Source organism: Mustela erminea, chromosome 6, assembly GCF_009829155.1.
Source record: "Mustela erminea isolate mMusErm1 chromosome 6, mMusErm1.Pri, whole genome shotgun sequence".
In the NCBI taxonomy this organism is placed as follows: Eukaryota; Metazoa; Chordata; class Mammalia; order Carnivora; family Mustelidae; genus Mustela; species Mustela erminea.
The window spans coordinates 93,637,562-93,663,073 of record NC_045619.1 but is presented as its reverse complement, the minus strand read 5'-3'; the positions used below and the strand labels follow the sequence as shown (position 1 = coordinate 93,663,073).

At 38.4% G+C, this 25,512-nt stretch overlaps 1 protein-coding gene across 30 annotated transcripts in view; it reads left to right on the top strand.

Moving 5' to 3' along the window:
• The window catches only part of R3HDM2 (R3H domain containing 2), a 163,185-nt gene that overhangs the window by 38,091 nt on the left and 99,582 nt on the right, over positions 1–25,512 (top strand). For 26 of the 30 annotated variants that reach the window (XR_004287003.1, XR_004287002.1, XR_004287010.1 and 23 more), the window contains exon 2: positions 6,238–6,303. The exons of 2 other annotated variants lie outside the window; for them this stretch is intronic. The gene's annotated coding sequence lies outside the window, so the exon portion shown is untranslated. The remainder of the gene's footprint in view (positions 1–6,237; positions 6,304–25,512) is intronic. 2 more of the 30 variants (XR_004286996.1, XR_004286998.1) reach the window with 1 other exon arrangement.

Sequence of the window (25,512 nt, the reverse complement as noted above, 5' to 3'; positions counted from 1 at the left end):
AGGCCAATGCGGGGCTCCATCCCAGGACCCTGGGACCATGACCTGAGCTGAAGGCAAAGGCTTTAACCCACTGAGCCACCCAGGTGCCCCTCAACTCTTTATTATTATTATTACTATTATTTTTAAAGATTTTGTTCATTTATTTATTTATTTATTTATTTTAAAAAGATTATTTATTTATTTATTTATTTGACAGAGAGAGAGAGAGAGAGAGAGAGAGAGATCACAAGCAGGCAGAGAGGCAGGCAGAGAGAGAGGAGGAAGCAGGCTCTCCGTTAAGCAGAGAGCCCGATGCGGGGCTCCATCCCAGAACCCTGAGATCATGACCCCAGCCGAAGGCAGCGGCTTAACCCACTGAGCCACCCAGGTGCCCCAAGATTTTGTTTATTTTTATGAGAGAGAGAATATATAAGCGGGGGTGGGGTGGGCGGGGAGCAGAGAGAGAGGGAGAAGCAGCAAGCTCCCTGCTGAGGAGAGAGCCCAGTATGGGGCTTGAACCTCAGACTCTGGGATCATGACCTGAGCCAAAGGCAGACACTCAACTGACTGAGCCACGCAGGGGCCCCAGTGCTTTCAGATCTTGTCCATTTAAAAAATTAAGTTGTCTTTTTCTTATTGATTTGTAGAAATTTTTTTTATATCTTATATATGAGTCCTTTGTGGGATGCATATATTTGTACATATCTTCTGCAGATGTTTATGTGTAGGATAGATGATGGAACAAATTTATTAATGAGTGTTTTGCTGGGATTCTGTGATATACATCTTATCTATAAAGAGTGATTATGTATATTATTATTTAGAGAGTCTAGTTCCCTTACATGATAGCAGTGCATATGGTGCTTTTGAGTGTGTCACTACTGATGTTTTGAATTAGACTCAGCTAATTGCAGGTGTTTCTGTTACCTGTTTTTTTTTTTAATTTATTTATTTGCCAGAGATCCCAAGTGGGCAGAGAGGAGGAAGCAGGCTCCCTGCTGAGCAGAGAGTTCGATGTGGGGCTCGATCCCAGGACCCTGGGATCATGACCTGAGCCAAAGGCAGAGGCTTTAACCTATTGAGCCACCCAGGCACCCCTTTCTGTTACCTATTGCTGTCGACCAAACCACTCCAAATCTTAGTGGCTTAAAACAACTATTTATTAGGGCACCTGGGTAGCTTAGTCGGTTAAGCGTCTGCCTTGGGTTCAGGTTGTGATCTCAAGGTCCTGGGATCGAGCCCCACACAGGGCTCCCTGCTTAGTGGGGATTCTGCTTCCCCCTCTCCCCCTGTCTTCCTCTCCCCCTGCTTGTGCTCTCTCTCTCTCTCTCTCTCTGTCAAATAAATAAAATCTTTAAAAAAATAAAAAACAAACCCCCCAGCTGTTTATTCGCTTATGATTAGGTGGGGTGGCAATTTGGACAGGGCTCATCTGGCTTGCCTCATTGCACATGGAATTTCTGGTCTTACTCATGTGTTTGTGGTCATTTGGTAGGTTGTTGAGGGGCTGGTTGTACTTGGATAGCCTCACTCTGGCATTATCCATCATTAGGCTGGAGCTGTCATCCAGGGTGCCTTGGCCTCTCCTGCTGTCTGTCTTGGCTACCTTGAATGGTGACTAGGTCCCAAGAGAGCGAAAGTGGAAGTTGCAAGGTTTCTTAAGACTTGGGCTCAGAAATTAGTGTCATTCATGCCATATTCTGTCGGACAAAACAAGTCCCAAGGCCAGCTCAGATTCGAGGGTGAGGAAATGAACTCCACTTTTTGATGGCAATTGCTGCAAATAATTTGTGGGCGTGTTTGATCTACAGCATTGGGCCTCATTGTTCTTCCTTGTTCCTTTCTTTCTCTTTTTCTCTCTCTTCCTCCCTTCTTTCCATCACTCCTTTTATTTTTTTATTTTTTAAAGGTTTTATTTATTTATTTATTTGACAGATCACAAGTAGGCATAGAGGCAGGCAGAGAGAGAAGGGGAAGCAGGCTCCCCGCCAAGCAGAGAGCCAGATATGGGGCTTGATCCCAGGACCCTGAGATCATGACCTGAGCTGAAGGCAGAGGCTTAACCCACTAAGCCACCCAGGTGCCCCCATCACTCCTTTTAAATGAAGTTTGTGGATTTTTTTATCATTGCCTGTATTTTTATCATTTGCCTGTAGTTTGTGTTAGAACAAGCTTACTTAAAGGATGTCTTCTGTGATTACTTGGTGTGGCCAAGGACCAGACATTTTCAGGTCCTGACTGTGACTTTCTCAATTATCATAATAATAACAACCATTTGTTAATGATGAAGAGATTAGTTTCTTCCCTAGTGATTTTGATCTTTTTTTACATCCTTTTTAAAAAAATTGATGACCCGAATGTTAGCATTGGTCCTTTTATGAGCTCTATTCCCATCTCTTCCATGCCTTGTTAGCCATCTAGAGTTACTAATATGAGCCTGAATTGACAACTGTTTTTCCAAGGTCTCAGTGAAGTCTGGAAGGGAAAGTCTCTGCAGCAGGAGAAGGGGTCTGGACTGCAGTTGTTGTGAGGAGACAGTGTTTCTATATGTGAAATAAACAAGAATCTTGGGAGAGGTGCAGATGTCAGTGACCTGTCAGCCCATCAGGATGAATCAGCTGAAGTCCTAGATGAGGTGACAGTGTCAGCACAATGAGCCCCTTACCCTGAATTTATTAGGCCTCTCATTAAGGTAGCTGTCATAGCTCTTATTTTAGAAAAAAAGTCAGAGTCATTGTTCAAGATTCACCTGACTTTAAACGTTATTTATTTTGGAGGGGGAAGGTCACTTTCAGTGTAGGAGTACTATTGGAAGTGACATGTGGCTGGTTTGCAGATTATAGCCATTTTGGTGTGCTCAAGTGTTAACAGTTTTTAGGATCTTTAAAACTTGTCTCCAGGTGGCTGGAGGCTATTTTTTCTGCTTTTCCTAGTAAGTTTAATTAATTGTCTTGGGTCCCAGACAAGTAGATTTGTTAAGTATAGTTTCTGATTTATCTGTTTCCCAAACCTGTGATAATTTGATGGGAATAGGAACTCTCGAGGTGGCATTTTATTGCAAAAGATGGATGTTGGCTGCTAAATGCAGCTGATTAGAAGGCTAAGGCTGATCTGTTTTCCTGGTGACAGGGTCATTACTAAGGCTTTAACAGAACACACCACCAGTCAGATGGCTGAACTGAATCTTCCTGCTCTTGTGAGGTTATCTCCAAGGCATTTGGAGTGCTTCACAGAACTCTTTATCAACTGTGTTCTCTCACAGGCATTTGCACCTTTTGTCAGTTTAACCTGGTTGTTCTGGGTTGTGAGGCACTCCTTAGTACAGTGCTGGTAACCAGATCTTTGTCATTAACTGTTGCCTGAGAACCTTGGGTTTGGGTCTCTCAGACCCAGAGAACATTGCTGCCAGATAAGGTTGCTGTCTTATTTTCTGAGTGCCTATTTTATCTTCAGAGAAAGAAGGGGAACCTGAATACAAGGCAGTTTGTTACAATGAGCACAAGAACACAGAGTTATGATGGCTAGGCCATCCTATTGGCTGTACAAATAAGTTTATTTTTTAATTTTAATTTTTAAAACATTTTTATAGTTACTTGAATTGAGAGAGAGAGTGAGAGAGATCATGAGCAGAAGGGGAGGGCAGAGTGTGAAGCAGACTCCCTGCTGAACCAGGAGCCCAGTGTGGGACTCGGTTTCCAGGACTCCTGGGATCATGATCCAAGCCAAAGGCAGACACTTAAATGACTGAGACACCAGGTGTCCTGGCTGTACAAATAAGTTTAAAATTTCTTTTAAAAACTGAAGTTTACCTCAGAGGTAGTACTTAGCTTTGTAAATTAATCAGACAATTAGAAAACATTACAGTGTTTATGTGTCAGGCACTATTTTACATTTGAGGTACAGGTAAGAATAAGACACAAGATTTCTGTCCTTGAAGAACTTACATTTTCATTTGAGAAGATAGTTTTCAAATAAATAAATAATTACAGATCATGAGTGAGTATGTGAGTGGTATGAAGAAGATAGATGTGATGTGACTGAGAGTAAGGGAGAGGGGTATAGTCAGATGGGATGGTCAGGAATACTTTTTTATAGTGGCGTGTGAACTTAAAGGGAGGCAGAACCAGCATTTCCTGATGGGAGAGGAGTGTTCTGGACAGAAGGAACAACAAATACTAAGGCCTCATTGGGAGTATGTGGTTTGTATTTTCAAGAATAGGCAGGGGCCAGATTTTGTAGGACTCCATAGACCTCACCTAGGATAATGGAGAACCATTGGTAGAAAGAAGCTGGTTGATAAAGAAAGCTAAATGATCTGATTTACAGTTTTAAAAGATAACTCATACTTCTCTGGGGAAAACAGATAGCAGAGTACCCAGAAAGGAAGTAGAGAGATTAGTTAAGAGACTATTGCATTTTATGAAAAACCTGCGAACTATTTGGGGGTTATGGAGGATGGACGGCAGAAAGGAATTGAACTTCTTCCAGAAAGTATTCCACTTTTAATTTTGGTAAAATTACTAATAGGGCAAGAAAACCATAACATCAATAAGCACTAATATGTGTTTTGAATTATGTTGCTCTTGATTCTCTAACTCCAAAATGGAGAGAGAACTCTTGGTATGACAGGGCTCTCAACATGAACTCACTCTGCCCACTTAAAAAGCAGGCACATCTGGGCATACCTTGAGGGCCTATGGGGAAAAGCAACTAGTAATTTCTTTGCAGAGGGGAGAATAAGGCATTTCCTGGGGGTGGGGGGATTACCATGCAGACAGTGTTTTAGGACAAGCTTGGTGGTGAAAAAGGGGAAGTGTGATTATCCTGGTCATGCTTCCCAAACCTAACCAAACTACCACACATCTCTAATGCCAGAACCCTAAGGTTCAGGGGCTATAAAGAAACCAGAGAGCTTTTTCATAGAAATATAGTATGATATTGGAAAGGCAGACTTTAGCGATGTGATACTCATGGGTAGAGTTGTAAAACAAAATGAAGAGTTAGGGATACTCTTCACTTCAGCATAGGACCTGGTGGGGCTTAGGTATTTTGAGGGTTCCAAGAACACAGACGGGCTTGGCATATGAAGGGTTCTAGAGGTGGCATTCAGCACTCAGTTTCTTTTGTGGATTAAGCAGCAGCCAGCTCTCAGAGTCCTGTAATAGCAACAACAACGACAAGAATAATAATATTGTAGTCAGGGAGGGGAGATATTAAATTATGTGTTTGTAATATTTATTTCTACTCACAGAAGAAAATTCTGTCTCTGGCTTCTCTATATTCTCATCTATTGAGAGAGATTACCTGTCTGCTAGTTCAGTTTAAAGGATAATGGGTAGAAGACAGCTGAAGAATTTCAAGGAGTAAGACTGGATGATTAACTTAGAAAGTGGACCGAGAACTGCTTAGAAGAAGAGGGTACCATTAGAGGAGACATAGCCAGATGAGTAGAGTATTGTATTGTGAATTGAAAATAGGAATAGGTAGGGGCGCTTGGGTAGCTCAGTTGGTAGAACATGTGACTCTTTCTTTTTTTTAGAGATTTTATATGTTTTAGAGAGTGTGAATGCTAGCTGGGGAGGGACAGAGGGAGGAGAGGAGAGAATCTCAAGCAGACTACTCACTGACCCTGGAGCCCGATGCAGGGCTTGATCCCAGGACCCCAAAACCATGACTTGAGTGGAAACCAAGAGTCGGTTGCTCAACAGACTGAGACACCCAGGCTCCCCAGAGCATGTGACTCTTGATCTTGTGGTTGTAAGTTCAAGGCCTCATGTTGGGTGTAGAGTTTACTTAAAAACAGCAACAACAACAACAACAACAACAAAACAGAAAAAACTGTGCATTAAAGCAATGGATGTAAAAAAAAAAAAAAAGAGGGAATGGATAGAGGGTTCAGGGCAAGTATAGGGTTATGAGAAACATTGTGAACAAAAGGAATTGGGAAAAAAGATACAAAGAAGCTGCTGTGGAGGGGCTTGGTCAGTGTAGTGTCTGTTTTCCGCTCAGGTCATGATCTTGGGATCCTGGGACCAAGCCCCAGTTTGGACTCCCTGGTCGGCAGGGAGTCTGTTTCTCCTTCTCCCCAACCCTGCTCACGTGTGCACTCTGTCTCCCAGTGTCTCTTAAATAAATAAAATCTTAAAAAACCAAAAAAAGAAGCTGCTGTGGATTTTGGAATGGATCTTTTTCTTTGGGAGTCTCCCTACATTAAGATTGAAATTGCTTTTAACTTTTTTTTTTTTTTTTTTTTTTGAGGTTAGACTTGTTTCTTACGTGATGCCATTCCAGCACTGGACTCATGGAGGCTGAACATTTATTCAGGTAATAATAGGTAACATTTATAGAGCACTTTCTATGTGCTAGACAACAAACTAAGTGCTATACCTATATTCTCTTAATTGTCATGCAACCTCATGAAGTTGGAAGTGTTATTGTATCCGTTTAATAGATGAAGAAACTGAGACTAGAGTGTATCAAGACTGAGTTCACCTGAATTAGGAAATAAAAAACACTACTGCTGTAGTCGAAGTGAGAGATGATGGTAGCTTGAATTAGATGATGTCATTCCTCACCTGTCATAAGTACATGAATATAAAGTGGTTTTAACTGAACTTCATCCTCATTTTCATAACTTTTCTCACTACTGAATACATCATACTTTTTGTTTGTCTTTGAAACAATGGACATACTTTTTGGTAAAGAAAAATCCAATTAGATTTTTCTTTAAAAATCAGATTAGATTAGTTAGAGTTTTAATTTTAAGGCTTTTCTAGCTTTTTAGAAAGATAATAAGTTTGAAATAGTTTAAATTTGAGTGAATATCTATAAAAGGTAAATAGATATTTACCTTACAAAATAGATATTTACTTTATCTTACAAAAGGTTAATAGATACTAATGGGGGCATTCTTAAAAGATTATTAGTATGGATAATAGGAATCTTTTGTGTTGTTTTTGTCACACATGAAATACTGTTCACAGGTGTTTTAGCTTTAAGGAACCTTATTATAAGGGCTTCTTGTAGGAGCTTTCTTGGTATGTCTAAATGTTTATTTACAGATCATGCTAATGGTAGTACTTGCTGGAACTGAGAGGGTTTTTAGCGGTACTTGAAAATCAGTCAAAAATGAAGATTCAGCATCTCTGATCTTATAATGTTGGTTGATAGAAGTATTTGTAAATTTACAAAAATTCAAATTTGTATGCTTGCTGTGAGTGGTTCTCCATGTATAGTTTTGCCAGGAGTTGTTTATACACTCATCAAAGTAAAGTAAAACTGTTTTACCACTCTCTTAAGAGCCGTTGGGTGGTCAGCATGAATACATTGTCCTATTAGCCTTTTCCCCATCTTTTTCAAAATAAATCTTGAGTTGTAATTGACATACAGTAAGCTGTACATGTTAAAAATATACAGTTTGTTAAGTTTTGATATATGTGTTGTTCACCCATGAAACTGTTACCACAGTAAAGATCATGAAAATATCACCTTCACAAGTTTCCTTATCCCCATTTTTAATACTTCCCCTCAACTTCTGTGGTTTCTTGGCAACCACTGATGAACTTTCTGTCACTATAGAACAGTTTGCATTGTCTAGAATTTTATATAAATGGAATTGTAAAGTATATACTCTTACATTTATTTATTTTTTTCTTGGGCTTTTTTTAAACTAAGCATAATTATTTTGAGATTCATCTATGTTGATGCATATATCAGTAGTTCATGTTTATTACTGAGTAGCAATCCATTGTATAGCTATAACACAATTTGTTTATCCATTTGTGTTTTGATGATGCACATTTGGGTTGTTTCCAGTTTTTGGCAGCTAAAAGTTATGCTGTAAACATTTGTGTATAAAACTTTGTATGGGCATATACTTTTTTCCTCCCTTAAGGAATTTCTTTTTTAAAAAATTGTGAAATTCATGTAACTTATAATTAACAATTTTAGTTTGTAGTTCAGTGGTATTTACTGTATTTATGATGTGCAACCACTAGCTCTCCCTAGTTTCAAAAGTTTTTCATCATCATGTGAACCATCTCATACTCGTTAAATAATCACGCCCCATTCCCCTGCCGCCACCCCCCCCAAATCACCTGGTGACCACTAATTTGCTTTCTGTCTCTGTGGATTTGCCTCTTCTGGATATATCTTATAAAAAGGATCAGCATTTGTGTCTGGCTTCTTTCATTTAGCATAATAATTTTAATATTCATACAAGTTGTAGCACGTATCAGTACTTTTATTCCGTTTTATGACCAAATAATAGTCCATCATGTAGGTATATCACGTTTAGCTAATACATTCATCAGTTGGTAGACGTTTGGGTTGTTTCCACTTCTTGGGTACTATGAATAATGCTGCTGTGAACGTTTATTTATTTATAAGTTTTTGTGTGGATATATATTTTCTTTGGGGTATATATCTAGGAGTGTAATTACTGGATCATATGGTAACTCCGTTTAGCTTTTTGAAGAACTGTCAAACCGCTTCCAAGGTGGCTACATAATTTTGCATTCCCCCTAGCAATATATGAGGGTCCCAGTTTGTCTCTCCTTACTAAACTGATTGTGTTTCTTTTGATTCTAGCCATCCTTGTGGGTGTCAAGTAATATGATTTTGATTTGCACTTCCCTGACAACTAATGATCTTGAATTTGAGCTTCTTTTTCTGTACTTATTGGTCATTTGTATATTTTATTTAAAGAAATGTATATTTAAATCGTTTGTAGTATTTTTGGATAACTTGTCTTTTTTTTTTAATTGAGTTGTAAGAGTTCTTTTGCCGATATTTTTTTCCTATTCTGAGTTGTCTTTTCACTCACTTGACAGTATTGTTTACAGACAAAAGTTCTAAATTTGATGAAGTCGGCTGATCTTTTTTTCTTTTGTTGCTTATGCTTTTAGTGTTATGTATAAGAAAGTTTTGCCTAACCAAAGGTCACGAAGATTTATTCCACTGTTTCATATTGAATTTTATAGCTTTAGCTCTATATTTAGGTCTGTGATCTATTTTGAGTTAATTTTTTTGTATAATATGAGATATGGTTCCAACTTTATTCATTTATGTTTAGCTCGCCACTTGTCATAGCACCTTTTGTTGAGAAGACTGTCCTTGGCCTGATTGTCTTGACCTCCTTTTTTGAAAATTAGTTGACCATAAATGTAAAGGTTTATTTCTGGGCTTTCAGTTCTATTCCATTGCAGTACTGTTCTGATTACTATCACTTTGTGTGGTAGGTTGAAATTAGGAAATGTGAGTCCTCCAATTTTGTTTTTCTTTTTCAAGATTATGTTGTTTGGTGGCCTGGGTAGCTCATTTGGTAGCACATGGGACTCTTGATCTCATAGTTGTGATTTGAGCCCCATGTTGGGTGTAGAGATTACTTTACAAAAAAAAAAAAAAAGAGGGCTTCTGGGTGGCTTAGTCATTAAGTGTCTGCCTTTGGCTCAGGTTGTGATTCCAGGGTCCTAGAATCGAGTCCTGTATCAGGCTCCCTTCTCCGCAGGAAGCCTGCTTCTCCCTCTCCTGCTCCTCCTGCTTATATTCCCTCCCTCACTGTCTCTCTCTCTCTCTGTCAAATAAATAAAATCTAAATTAAAAAAAAATTTTTTTTGTTGTTTATTTCAGGTCCCTTGCATTTCCATATGAATTTTAGGATCAGATTGTCATTGCCTTCAAAAAAGCCAGCAAGGATTTTCATAGGGATTACACTGAATCTGTAGGTCAATTTTGAGAGTGTTACCAGCTTAGCAATATTAAATCTTTCAGTCCATGAACATGGGACATCTTTCCCTTATTTAATAATAAGTTCTTTAATTTCTATCAGCGATTATTTATAATTTTTAATATATAAGCTTTACAGGTTTTTAAATCCTATTCTAGGGGCGCCTGGGTGGCTCAGTGGGTTAAAGCCTCTGCTTTTTTCTCAGGTCATGGTCCCAGGGTCCTGGGATCAAGCCCCACATCGGGCTCCGCTCAGTAGGGAGCCTGCTTCCCTCTCTCTCTGCCTGCCTCTTTGCCTACTTGTGATCTCTGTCTGTCAAATAAATAAAATCTTTAAAAAAAAAATCCTATTCTATTATACTTCCTTGTTAAAATTATACCTAAGTATTGTATTATTTTTGTTACTACTGTAAATGGACTTTTTCCCTTAATTTCATATTTGGAATATTCATTACCTGTGTATAGAAATATAATCAATTTTTGTATGTTGACCTTGTATTTTGCAACCTTGCTGAACTTGTTTATTAGTTTTTAGTGGATTCCTTAGGAATTTCTATATATAAGATCATGTCATCTACAAATAGAAAAAAATATTGGGGGTTGCCTGGGTGGCTCAGTCATTGCATGTCTGCCTTCAGCTCAGGTCATGACCCCAGGTCCTGGGTTCAAGTCCTGCATTGGGCTCCCTGCTTGGTGGGAAGCCTGCTTCTCCCTCTCCCACTCCCCCTACTTGTGTTCCCTCTCTTGCTGTGTCTCCTTCTATCAAATAAGTAAATAAAATCTTTAAATTTTTTTTTTTTTGTTTTTGAAGATTGATTTATTTATTAGAGAGCGAGAGAGCGAGTGAGCAAGTGAGCATGAGTGGGGGGAGGGGCAGAGGGAGAGGAAGAGAGAATCCTCAAGCAGATTCCCTGCTGAACAAGGGGCCTAACTTGGGGCTGGATCCCAGGACCTTGAGGTCATGACCTGAGCTGAAATCAAGGGTTGGCGGCTACCCAACCAACTGAGCTACGCAGCTGCCTCTGCAAATAGAAAAAAAGTTTTACTTCTCTTCCACACTGAATGCCTTTTCTTTCTTTTTATTGTCTCACTGCCCTAAGTTTTTTCCTTCTGTTCCTCAGACTGGATATTCTTTTCATTTGTTGTTTTAAAGTTTTTATTTAGTTATTTAAGTAATCTCTACACCCAGTGTGCAGCTGGAACTTACAACCCCAAGATAAAGGGTTTGCTTGTTCTTCTGAGTGAGCCAGCCAGGTGCCTGCAGACTAGATATTCTTTTTTTTTTTTTTTTAAGATTTTATTTATTTATTTGACAGATAGAGATCATATTAGACAGAAAGACAGGCAGAGAGAGGGAAGCAGACTCCCCACTGGGCAGAGAGCCTGATGCAGGGCTTGATCCCAGGACCCCGAGATCATGACCTGAGCCGAAGGCAGAGGCTTAACCCATTGAGCCACCCAGGTGTCCCCAGACTGGATATTCTTAATTGACTTAACTTCAAGTTTGTTGGTTCTTTCTTCTGCCTGCTCATATCTTGTATCAAACCCCTCTACTTATGTTTTTCATTTTTGTTATTGTACTTTCCAAATCCAGAATTTTTATTTGGTTCCTTTTTGTAATTTCTATCTTTCTATTAATATTCTAATTCTGAAATGTTACACTTTTCTTTTAATTGTTTAATCATAGTTTCCTTTTTTGATCTTATTTAAATTGGCTGATTTAAAGCCTAGTGTCTAGGATTCCTAACTGAGTTTCTGTTGATTGCCATTTTTCCAGCTATACATTCCACTTCATGGTAATGTTACAGTGTTTCATATGTAGTATAAGAACTTTACAATAGTATACTTCTTTTTTCCCCTCCTGGCCATTGCTCTGTTCTGGGTATACACTTTACTTGTGTGTGTGTGTGTGTGTGTGTGTGTGTATTTTGAAGATTTATTTATTTTATACACACATATATGTATATACACACATATACACATGCATTTATATACTTATATATATATAAATTACAATATAAAATTATTGCTCTGAATAGTTTATAATTTTGAAAAAATATTTAAATAATGAGTAAAAAAAGATTTTTATGATTACCCACATTGTAACCATTTTTGATGCTCTTCATTCATTTGTGCATATCCAGATTTCCATCTATTACCATATTTATTCATCCTGAAGGACTTGCACAGGTCTTCTGTTGGTGATTTTTAGCTTTTGTATGCATGAAAAAGTCTTTATTTTGCCTTCATTTTTGAAAGATATTTTCTGTGAGTATAGAATTTGTGGTTGACAGTGTTTTTCTTTCAGTCTTTTAAGATATGGAGTCTTCTGATTTGAATAGTTTCCATTGAGAATTCTGTTATTGTCTTCGTCTTTGTTCCTCTATATGTAATATATCCTTCTTCCTGGCTGCTTTTAAATTTACTCTGTATTACTGTAATATTACTGTTAGGTTGTTTGGTAATGGTGTGTCTTGGTTTGTTTTTTTCAGCTTGTTGGATCTTTGTATTTATAGTTTTATTATAATTTAGAAACCTGGAAATTATTATTTCTTTAAATATTTTTCCCCCATCTCTTATTCAGAAATTCCAGTGACACCTATTAGGTAATTGGAATTTGTCCCGCACAGTTCATGGATGCTTTGTTCATTTTATTTTAGTGGTTTTTTTTTTTTTAATTTCTGTGTTTTATTTTGGTTGACTTCTTTGCTGTGTTTTCATATTTTCTCACCCCGTTTGTTCTGTTGCAGTTTTTAATCTTCTACTAGTCATACATAGTGTTTTTTTATCTCTACCATTTTGGAGATTTTTTTTACTTCTTCTCCGGTCATGCTTCCTTTAGATTTTTACACATACGGAATATAGTTGTAATAAATTTTTAAATGCTGGCTCTTTACTTATTTTATAAGCTGTCACTTCCAGTCATTTGTTTTAATTTTTCATTGTGAAATAAGTATAATTTATAGGAAGTTGCCAAAAAAATGTACAGCAATTTTCCATCCCATGTGCCTTTCACCCAGTTTCTCCCAATTATGTCAGCTTGTGTAACTGTAGTACCATGTAAAAACCAGGAAATTAATATTATTACAATCCATAGAGTCTATTCAGATTTGACAATTGTACATGTACTCCTTTCTGTGCATGGGTATATGTGTTGGGGGAGTTCTGTGGAATTTTAATGTATATCCACAGCCACCATCAAGATACAGAACAGTTCCATTCCCATAAGAATTCTTCCTGTTGCCCTTTAATAACAACGTCCACCTACCTCCACCCCATTCATAAACCTATAACCATGGCTTTACCAGTCTGTTCTCCAGTTTTTTAATCTACCATGTCATAATGTTAATTAAATGGAATCATACCATGTATAACCTATTGAGATTGACTTTTTCTCCCACTCAGCATAATTCCCTTGAGGTCCATCCAAATTACTGCACGTGTCAATAGTTTGTATCCTTTCATTGCTGAGTAGTAGTCTGGTGTGGTTGTTCTAATTTTGTTTATGCATTCACTTTTTTTTTTTTTAAAGATTTTATTTATTTATTCGACAGATTGATCACAGGTAGATAGAGAGGCAGGCAGAGAGAGAGAGGGAAGCAGAGAGCTGAGCAGAGAGCCCGATGCGGGGCTTGATCCCAGGACCCTGAGATCATGACCTGAGCTGAAGGCAGTGGCTTAACCCACTGAGCCACCCAGGCACCCCTACGCATTCACTTTTTGAGGGACTTCCGTGTTGGTTCCAATTTTTGGCCATTGTGAATAAAGCTGCTATGAACATTTTTGTTCAGGTTTTTCTGTAAATGTAAGTTTTTAGTTGTATGGGATAAATGCCCAAGAGTAATTACATAAACCTGCCAAACTAGATAAAGTGGCTGTACCATTTTTACATTACCATCACTTATATATGAGTGATCCATGTTTTCTGAATTCTTGTCAATACTTGGCATTGTCAGTATTTTTTATTTTATTTCATTCTTTTTATTTATTTATTTGAGAGAGAGAGAGACAGAGAGGGAAAGTGCATGTGTGCACACGTGAGAGTGTCGGGGAAGGGCAGAGGGAAAGTCTTCAAGCAGACTCCTCCTGAGCATGGAGCCTGATGCAGGGCTTGATCTCATGACCCATGCCACCTATGAGAAAGATCATGACCTGAGCTGAAAGCAAGAGTCAGATGCTTAACGGACTGAATTACCTAGGTGCACCAGTATTTTTTATTTTAGCCATTATGGTAGATATATAGAGATAATTTATCTGTTTTGCATTTCCCTAATGGCTAATGATTTTGAACGTTTGCTTATGTCTTTTGCCCATTTCCTTTTTTTTTTTTTTAAGATTTTATTTATTTATTTGACAGAGAAAGACAGTGAGAGAGGGAACACAAGCAGGGAGAGTGGGAAAGGGTGAAGCAGGCTTTGTGCCAAACAGGGAGCCTGATGTGGGGCTTGATCCCAGGACTCTGGGATCATGTAACAACTGAGCTACCCAGACGTCCCTCTTTTGCCCATTGCCTAATGGTTTCTTTGAGTTTTGAGAGTTGCTTATATAACTAGGTACAATTCCTTTCTTAGATACGGTTTACAAATATTTTCCCCAGGAGTATACTCTCTTCTGTGAACTCTAGACTCTTTTGCTTTCTCAGATTTTCACTCCTGTGTTCTCCACTCAGGGAGCATGTTGGATTCGGCCTAGGTTTCTCCTGGACTTCTCCCTCTCACCTTTTTTTTTTTGACATTACTTGGAAGCAGTGTCTAGGCATTAAGCTTGGGTAATGTTAAGACTTACCTTATTTGTTTCCCATCTCTCAGGAATCCCTATTGGTTATTGCCTGATGTCCAGTGTCTTAAAAACCATGGTTTTACCCATTTTGTCTGGTTTTTTTAGTTGTTTCTGCCAGGAAGATAATATGATCCCTCTTACCTCATGTTAGTCAGAAATCAAATCTCCCTTGCCCCCTCCACTGCTGAAGCTTTCAATAACAATAGGAACAGCCATTGTTAATAACTACTGTCCAATAATTCCTTCCTGGATTGAGTTCTTTGTTGTTTTCTTTTTTTTTTTATAAAGATTTTATTTGTCAGAGAGAGCACACTCATGCACAAGCAGGGGAAGTGGCAGGCAGAGGGAGAAGCAGGCTCCCGGCTGAGCAAGGAACCTGATGCTGGACTCGATCCCAGCACCCTGGAATCATGACCTGAGCCAAAGGCAGACGCTCAACCAACTGAGCCACCCAGGTGTCCTCTTCCTCCGGTTCTTAAACAGAAAAGGAGTGGGAATAGAGGCTAAATATAACTCAGACAAAAAGATACTTCTAATGTTGGGTGTCAGTTGAAGCCCAGCTACTTCCAAAAGTTTGCAAATCAATCAGATACAGGCTTAGAGCTAGAAATAGGTTAGCTACCATAGCACAAGATGATGGTGTGAAAAGATTTTAGTGACAGCTTGTGTGTGATAATATATCCTTTCTTGTTCAGTGTTCTCGGATGTAATGCTAGATTCTGGCTTTCATATGCCTTTTCTCTATTCTTATCCATATAGTCCTTTTATCAAAAGAATGGCTATATTTATAAAATCACATTTTTCTGTATTTAAAGGGTAGAGTTGACCATTTAAAGCAGACTTTCCAGCCTAAGTGCATCTTGCTAGGTAATTCTTTAATTTTTTTTTATTAGTTTTGGAGCTTATATCAGCATTTATGATGATTTGATAAACATATGCTAGGATTTCTTAAAGATTATCTCTATATTGCAAAACTGTAGTTGTCTGTGTAAAAATTCAGAGAGATGGAGTATTGTATAGGACCATGTAGTTATCAAACACTTGAAGAAAATATTTCTTTGGAGTTATTTTGTGAAATTAGGACATATTTCAGTAATTGGGTGACTTTGAGCTCTGGGAATCTGGTAGAGCCACGTTTGGGATAGAGTGGCTCCTGCTTACGCCATTCTTAATCAGGAAAGTTTTATTTCTATTTCCAGTCTATCACTTCTGCTGATGAACAAAGGGCATAGTTTGTTACATTAGTCAGCTATTTAAAAAATTTTTTTAATTAAAACAATGTTTTTAAAAGGTTTGGGGTATCCGGGTGGTTCACTTGGTTAAGCAACTGCCTTCGGCTCAGGTCATGATCCTGGAGTCCCAGGATGGAGTCCCATAACAGGCTCCCTGCTCAGCAGGGAGTCTGCTTCTTCCTCTGACTACCGCCCCCCATGCTCTCTCTCCCTCATTCTCTCTCGCTCTCAATAAATAAAATCTTTAAAAGATTTTTTAAAAAAGATTTTATTTATTTATTTGTCAGAGAGAGACAACAGCGAGAGAGGGAACAGAAGCAGGGTGAGTGGGAGAGGGAGCAACTCCCTGCTAAGCAGGGAGTCTGATTTGGGGCTTAATCTTGGGACCCTGGGATCATGACCTGAGCAGATGCTTAATGACTGAGTCACCCAGGTGCCCCTGGTCAGCCAATTTTTCTTTTTAAGGTTTTATTTATTTATTTGACAGAAAGAGATCACAAGTGGGCAGAGAGCAGGCAGAGAGAGAAGCAGGCTCCCTGCTGAGCAGAGTCTGATGCGGGGCTCGATCCCAGGACCCTAAGATCATGACCTGATCCGAAGGCAGCTGCTTAACCCACTGAGCCACCCAGGTGCCCCTATTTTATTTTATTTTTTTATCATTTTATTACTATTATTTTTAAGGATTTTATTTTTGAAGATTTTATTTATTTATTTATTTATTTATTTATTTAAAAAAATATTTTATTTTATTTATTTGACAGATCACAAGTAGGCAGAGAGGCAGGCAGAGAGAGAGGAGGAAGCAGGCTTCCCACAGAGCAGAGAGCCTGATGCAGGGCTCGATCCCAGGACCCTGTGATCACAACCTGAGCTGAAGGCAGAGGCTTTAACCCACTGAGCCACCCAGGTGCCCCAATGATTTTATTTTTGAGTAATCTCTGCACCCAACATGAGGGTCAGGCTCCCAACCCCAAGGTCAAGAGTTGCATGCCCTACCAGTTGTACCAGCCAGGTGCCCCAAATGCTGTTGGTATTTTGATAGGGATTGGATTAAATGTGTAGATTTCTTTGGGTAGTATATATTTTAACAGTATTTGTTTTTCCAGTTCATGAGCTTCTTTGTATTGTCTTGAATTTCTTTCATCAGTGTTTTATAGATTTCAGAGTACAGGTCTTCTACCTTTTGTGTTAGGTTTATTCCTAGATATCTTGTTATTTTTGGTGCAATTGTTTTTTTTTTTTTTAAGATTTTATTTATTTATTTGACAGAGATCACAAGTAGGCAGAGAGGCAGAAAGAGAGAGTGAGAGGGAAGCAGGCTCCTTGCTGAGCAGAGAGCCCGATGCGGGACTCGATCCCAGGACCCTGAGATCATGACCTGAGCCGAAGGCAGCGGCTTAACCCACTGAGCCACCCAGGCGCCCCTTTTTGGTGCAATTGTAAATGGAATTATTTTCTTAATTTCTCTTTCTGCTGCTTCATTATTTGTATATAGAAATGCAACAGATTTCTGCACATTGATTTTTGTATCCTGTTCCTTAACTGAATTCATTTATCAGCTCTAGCAATATTTTGGTGGAGTCTTTTGGATTTTCTCTATATAGTATCATGTCACTTGCAAATAGTAAAAGTTTTTACTTCTTCCTTACCAGTTTGGATGTCTTTATTTTTGTTGCCTGATTGCTGTGGCTAGGACTTCAGCACTATGTTGAATAAAAGTGGGAAGAGTAGGGGTGCCTGGGTGGCTCAGTGGGTTAAAGCCTCTGCCTTCGGCTCAGGTCATGATCCCAGGGTCCTGGGATCCAGCCCCATGTCGGGCTCTCTGCTCCGCAGGGAGCCTGCTTCCTCCCCCCTCTCTCTCTCTGCCTGCCTCTCAGCCTACTTGTGATTTCTCTCTCTCTGTCAAATAAATAAAAATTAAAAAAAAAAAAAAGTGGGAAGAGTAGATACCCTTGTCTTGTTCCTGATCCTAGGCAAAAGGCTGTCAGTTTTTCCACATTGAGGATGATGCTAGCTGTCTGTTTTTCATATATGGTCTATTTTATGTTGGGGTACATTCCTTTTGAACCTAGTTGGTTGAGTGTTTTTATCATGAATGGCTGTTGTACTTTGTCAAATGCTTTTCCATGTCTATTGAAGTGATCATATAGTTCTTTTTCTTACTGATATGATGTATTGTGTTGATTGATTTATAAAAATTGAACAACCTTGCAACCCAGGAATAAATCCCATTTGATTGTGGTGAATGATGTTTTTAATGTATTGTTAGATTTGATTTGCTAGTATTTTGTTGAGGATTTTTGCATCTGTGTTCATCAGAGATAATGGCCTGTAGTTCTCTTTCTTTGTGCTGTCTTTGTCTGGTTTTGGTATTAGAGCATGCTGGCCTCATAGAATGAATTTGGAAGTTTTCCTTCCTCTTCTATTTTTTTGGATAGTTTGACAAGAATAGATATTAAATCTTCTTTAAATGTTTGGTAGAATTTGCTGTGAAGCCATCTGGTCCTGGACTTTTGTTTGTTGAGAGTTTGTTGATAGTGATTGAGTTCCTTTGCTGGTAGTTGGTCTGTTCAAATTTTCTATTTCTTCCTGTTTCGGTTTTGGTAGGTTATATGTTTGTAGGAATTTATCTATTTCTTCTAGGTTTTCCAATTTGTTGGCATATAGTTTTTCATAATTTTCTCTTACAATTGTCTGTATTTCTGTGGTGTGTTTGTTGTTATTTCTCCTCTCATTTGAGTTGTATTTATTTGGTTCCTTCCTCTTTTTCTTGATAAGTCTGGCTAGTGGTTTATCAGTTTTATTGATTTTTTCCAAAGAATCAGCTCCTGGTTTCACTGTTTTTATTTATTTAGTTTCTATATGATTTATTTCAGCTCTGATATATTTATAATTTCCTTCCTTCTGCTGGTTTTAGGGTTTGTTTGTTTTTCTAGGTCCTTTAGGTGTAAGTTAAGTTGTTTGAGATTTTACTTCTTGAAGTGGGCCTGTATTGCTATAAACTTCCCTTTTAGAACTGCTTTTGCTGTGTTGCAAGGTTTTTGAATCATTGTGTTTTTGTTTTCATTTGTTTCCACGTACTTTTAAAAATTTCTTCTTTTATTTCTTGGTTGGCCCATTCACTGTTTATTTTTTATTTATTTATTTTTTAAAGACTTTATTTATTTATTTGACAGAGAGTGAGAGAGGGAGTACAAGCAGGGGGAGTGGGAGAGGGAGAAGCAAGGTTCCCACAGAGCCGGGAGGCTGGCACAGGGCTCGATCCCATGTCCCTGGGATCATGACCTGGGCTGAAGGCAGATACTTAACAACTGAGCCACCCAGGTGCCCCTCATTCATTGTTTAGTAGTTACTTGATCTCCATATATTTGTGGTATTTACATATTTTTTTTGTGGTTGACTCCTAGTTTCATAGTGTGGTCAGAAAAGATGCATGGCACAACTTTGATCTTTTTGAATTTGTTGAAGCTTTTTTTGTGACCTAATATGTGATCTATTCTGGAGAATGTTCCATGCGCACTTGAAAAGAATGTATATTCTGCTGTTTAAGGATGGAATGTTCTTTTTTTTTTTTTTTTAACTTTTTAAGAATTTCCTTAAGTAATCTCTACAGCCAGTGTGGGGCTCAGACTCACAACCCGAAGATCAACAGTCCCATGCTTTATGGACTGAGCCAGCCAGGTGCCCCTAGGATGGAATGGTCTGAATATACGTCTTAAATCCATGTGGTCCAGTGTGTCATTCAAAACCATTGTTTCCTTCTGGATTTTCTGTTTAGATGATCTGTCCATTGATGTACATGGGGTATTACTATTACTGTATTATTATCAATTAGGTCCTTTATGTTTGTTAACTATTTTAATATATTTGGGTACTTACTTCCATGTTGGATGCATAAATATTTACAGTTGTTACATGTTCTTATTGGATTGTTCCCTTTATTATTGTATAGTGTCCTTTTAAAAAAGATTTTATTTATTTATTTATTAGAGAGAGCTTGAGCAGAGGGAGAGGGGGAGAATCAAAAGCAGACTCTGCTGAGTGGAGCCTGATGCTGGGCTTGATCTCAAGATCCTGAGATCATGACCTAAGCTGAAATCAAGAGTCAGACACTCAAAGGACTGAGCTATCCAGGTGCCCCTATAGTGTCCTTTGTCTTTTGTTACATTCTTTGTTTTAAAGTCTGTTTTAAAGTCTATTTTGATACAAATATTGCTACTCTGGTTTTCTTTTGACAACCATTTGCATGATAAATGTTTCTCCATCTCCTCAGTTTCAATCTGCAGGTGTCTTTAGGTGTAAAATGAGTCTCTTACAGGCAGTATATAGATGGCTCTTTTTTTTTTTTTAAATCCTTTTTGTCACTCTGTATCTTTTGACTAGAGTGTTTAATCCTTTTACATTTAAAGTAATTATAGATATGTATTTATTGTTATTACTTGTTCTGTGGTTGTTTCTGCAGATTTCCTGATTCTTTTCTTCTTTCATGGTTTGCTGGTTTTCTTTAGTGATATACTTGGATTACTTTCTCTATTCTTTGCATATTTATGAGCGGTTTTTGATTTGTGATTACCATTGTGTTTATGTATAACATCTTCTGCATATACTAGTCTATATTAAATTGAAGGTTAAGTTTGAATATATTCCTTACTCCTTCCCATATTGTAGGTATATGGTATCATATTTTATATCCTTTTATTTTGTCAGTTCCTTGACTGATTTTTAGAGAAATATTAATTTTTACTGTTTTTGTGTTTCCTAACTTCATACTGTCACTTTTGATATTTCCTTTAAACTCAGAGTCCCCTTTAATATTTCTTATAGGGGTGGTTTGGTGGTGATGAACTTCTTTTTTCTTTTTTAAGGATTTTATTTATTTATTTGACAGAGGGAGACACAGTGAGAGAGGAAACAGAAGCGGTGGGGAGAGGGAGAAGTAGGCTTCCCACTGAGCAGGGAGCCCAGAGCTGGGTTTGATCCCAGGACTCTGGGATATTGACCTGAGCTGAAGCCAGAAGCTTAATGACTGAGCCACCCAGGCACCCTCTTTTGTTTTTGTTTGTCTGATAATGGGGTTTCCTTTATGTGTAACTATCTATTTTTGTCTTACTGCCTTTTTTTTTAAAAAAAGATTTTATTTATTTATTTATTTAACAGAGAGAGAGAAAGACAGTGAGAGAGGGAATATAAGCAGGGGAAGTGGGAGAGGGAGAGCAAGAAGCCCAGTGCAGGGCTTGATCCCAGGACCCTGGGATCATGACTTAAGCTGAATGAAGGTAAGGCTTTAACCCTCTGAGCCACCCAGGCACAATGAGAACAATTTTTTTTTTAAGATTTTATTTATTTTTTAGACAGAGATTACAAGTAGGCAGAGAGGCAGTCAGAGAGAGGAGGAAGCAGGCTCCCTGCTGAGCAGAGAGCCCGATGTGGGGCTTGATCCGAGGACCCTGGGATCATGACCTGAACCAAAGGCAGAGGCTTTAACCCACTGAACCACCCAGGTGCCCAACAATGATTTTTTAATTTTTTAAATTTTTTTTAAAGATTTTATTTATTTATTTGACAGAGAGAGAGCACAAGTAGGCAGAGAGGCAGGCAGAGAGAGAGAGAGGAGGAAGCAGACTCCCTGCTGAGCAGAGAGCCTGACGCGGGACTCTATCCCAGGACCCTGAGATCATGACCTGAGCCGAAGGCAGCGGCTTAACCCACTGAGCCACCCAGGCGCCCCCCACAATGATTTTTATAAGAAGAGGTCTTATAGTGCCCAGCAGTGTAGTGTCCCCTGTTCACCAGGGCCTGGTGCTTCTGACAGTGTCTCCAATGTGTGCTTTGTGCACTCTGCTGTCGTGTCCTGGCTGCTTTATCTTATTCTTCAGGCCAGTTGTCTACAGAGGCTCTCTTTGCCTTTTGTGGGGAGTGGTTGGTTCCTGGCCTGAATGTGGCTTGTTTTAACTAGGTGTGTTCTGGTCTGCTTGTAAAATGAGTCTTGTTGCCACCACCACTGGAACTAAGGCCTCATAAATCTCCCTGGTCAGGAGATGAAGTGTTGGCAGGAGTTTGGGTTGGTTTTCTGGGGGAGAGGGCTTGTCAAGCTGGGACTGAGCCAAGTGTGACTGGGAAAGGTGGTTCCACCAGAGCGTAGGGAGTGGGGCTTGGCATAAGCAAGTTAGGGAGCAGGTGTCCATGCGGGGCTGGTTCCTGCAGGTGTCCTTGTGCCTATGCTGAGGGGTTGGGGAGGGAAGTGTCATCGGCCAGTTCTTTCGTTCTCCGTAAATGCTACTTCTCTGGGACATGCTCTGAGATGAGCAAGTAACCTACCCACTGTGTGTCCCTTGCCCTCTTCAGATCACTGTTTGTATGTTGTATGTCCATACAACATGTTTGCCCTGCCTTTTCTCCAAGAGTAGCCCCAGTGTCCTCTGAGCTCTATTAGAGCCAAGAACACTGGCCTTTAAAACTCCAGGCTTTAAGCCCCACCGGTTGCCAAAAGGCATGAAATTTTGCCCCTTTCACTTTCCATGCCATTTGCTAGGGGAATTTGTTTTCTGCTCTGTGTTAGTTTATCTCTTGCCTGTCTCCACAATGGCACCTCCCTCCCCACTGCAGCAACTACAGTCTGTTTCTCTCTGAAGCCACATATCCTTACTTCCGACCTTCTTCAATGTGTCCTCTTCTTTACCTTTGGTTGTGGGGTTTGTTCTGCCAATCTTCAGATCAATTTCTGGGTTATTTAGGATGATATGATAGTTCTCTAGTTGTATTCCTGGGTCAAGGTAGCCTAGGAGTCTCCTACTCTGCCACTGTCTTCCCCTCATTTCCACATTTACCATGTTTTAAACTGAACTTTATCTTCTTTCTGTCCGGACTTGCATACTAGTTTCTCCTTCAGGATTCTGATTTCAGTGGTAGAAATATCTACCCCAGTTCTCAAACTTTCTGGTATCAGAATTTCTTCACACTCTTAAAAATTATTGAGGCCTCCAAAAGAAGAGCTTTTGTTTATGTGGATTATATCTATCAGTATCAGTGTATTAGAAATTAAAACTGAGAAATTTAAAAACATTTATTAATTTTAAAATGATAATCTATTACATGTTAACATAAAAGCAAGTTTTTAATGAAATGAATTCTTCAAAATAGTTAACAATAGAATTTAGTGGGAATGTGTCATGTTTTTCATTTATACAAATCTAATTTAATGTTGGGGTTAATAGAACAGAGACAAATTCTTATATCTGCCTTTTCATTCAGTTGGTTGTGATATAACATGTTACATAGTTTTGGAAAATACTATCATATACCTGTGAGAGCATGAGAGTGAAAAGGGCAAACAAGGGCCTATTACTATATATTACATTTCATTTCATATATATAATATGTACCTAATGTTAATTCGTATATAATATATGTGAATATATATGTTAAGTATTATTATAAAAGTGGTTTTGATCTTGTAGAAAAAAGCCTTATAGATTCCCAGGCATATCAGGACCCACTTTGAGAAGCTGCTTTTCTATCCAGTCACTTGGATATCTTCCTCTTTTAATCATCATACACATCTCATATGTCACTAAGTCTTAACGATTCTACCTCCTAATGCCTCTAGGGTCCCAGTCCCTTTATTCTGTGGTTAGAATTCTCATCTCATCTTTTTCCTAGCTGTTGTGTCTGCCTCTATTTTATCTGTGTTCTAAGCCATCCACTTTGTAGCAAAAGTAATGTTTCTAAAATAGAAATATGATGATGTAACTCATTTTTGAAAATCCTTTACAAGTTTCTCATAGTTTTAGTTAGTATGCAAGATGTTTTATGATCCTGTTTCCACTCATCTCTAGCTTTTTCTCACTCACTTTTCTGTGAGTGCCTTACATTCTTGCTTTCTTTATGTAATAGTTTCTGTTCTGAGAAAGCATCAAAGTGATCCATATGTCTCTGTTAATGATACTATTGTTTGTTGGGTTCACACTGTGTTCCTGGCACTGTGTTCTAAGTACTTGATTATATTATCTCATTTAATCTTCACAGCCTTCTAAGAAAAGTGTTGTGATCATTCCATTTTATAGATAAGGAAACTGAGTTTTAGAGAGGTTAAGTAACTTTCCTCTTATCATCCACTTGGTGAATATGGAAGCTTGGTCTGTTTTTCCACTTTTCTGTTTGGCTACCTACTATTTGTCCGAAAAGATTAAGTTTCTTCTGGTATGATCTACATCTCCGCTCCCTTTATTCCCACTTAACCTTGTTAGCAGCTCTAGCTAGCACTTAACATAATAATGTAATAATGTAATTTACCTGTTTGTTTCCTGTACCATTGCTTTTTCTGGTAGGTGCAGAAAGGGAACTTCATTCCCCTGGCACAAGAATCTTAGATTGCATCCTACCATATTTGTCTGTAAGGAGAAAATGCATATTGAGGACCTTAAAACCTAACGTCACTCTGGGCCTGCTTAGTCTATAGCAGGTCCCGCAGTTTCAGAGGAACTATAAAAAACAGATAATATTATTTCTATATTAATTCTTCCAAGTTTTTTTAAAGAGGGGTAGGGCAGAGGGAGGAGAGAGAGAATCCCACATAGGCTCGGAGCAGAGCCTGACATTGGGCTCGATCTCAAAACCCTGAGATCATGACCTGAGCCTAAATCAGGAGTTGGACTCTTAACTGATTGAGCCACCCAGGCACCCCAATTCCTCCAAGTTTTAAAATAGTGACCCCAGTCTTCTTATATTTAGTTTAGAAAAAACTAAATAACAACAACATAAATGATAGCTAACATTTATTTAAATGCTTTCTATGTGTCTAAGCATTTTACCTGTATATTAACTCATTTAATCTTTATAACCCCATTAGATAGTTACTGTTACCTTTGTTTTACAGATAAGGGAAACTGAGGCACCAAGAGATTAAGTAACTTGCCCAAGATCACACAGCTTGTAAGTGGCAGAGCTGGGAATTCAGTCTCTTAAAAACTAACCATATAAAATACTGAATTTTCTTTGTCCAAGATCCCATAGTTGTATTCTTTGTTAGGGCAAAGGTAAGTGAGGATTAGAGGTAAAGTTACACAGCACAACTCTGGTGTGGTGATCTTATAGAATAAGATGACTTTAGTGTAGGTTGGTTTTTTTAAGTGTATTTTTTTTTTTTTTCAAAACAATATCTGTTTGGTTCAAATGAAAGGATCTTTCTTGTAATCTTTATTACAAAATCATCACAGTTCTGAGCTTCCGGCCCAGTTAATCCTCAGTTTCCCAGTGAATAACAGCAACAAAAAGTTTTGTATTTTATTTGACACTTATGAAGTTGATAATTTTTCTTCTCCCAGAAAGTTACATTAGTTAACTCCAGAATCCCGTTTTCTTTATTTATTAGACACATTTGAACTTTATCTTTTTGGTGGATTTGTTTGCCCTTATCTCTTTTCTGTGTCCCTAGTCCCTTGAGCATTGCAATGGATGTTTAATTTTGAGAATCCTAATTAGCTTCAGTAGTTATATACCTTGAGGCATTTCTAGACAACCAATACTATTAGACTTCTATGGAATCAATGACAGAAATCCCTAAAATGAGACCCACAGATAACAAATGGCTGTTCCATTGTACTTTTTCTGAAATTAGCCCTACTTTTTTGCCCATTTGCTCCCTTTTTTGCCCATACTAGGGAGAAGAGTGATGGCAGAGCATATATAATAATAACTTCAGTTTTTCTCAGATTTGCTGTTCATCAGGCACCATGCAAAATTATTTTGAAAATTATTTTATCCTACTAAAATTCTATGAAGGAGATTATTTTATGGG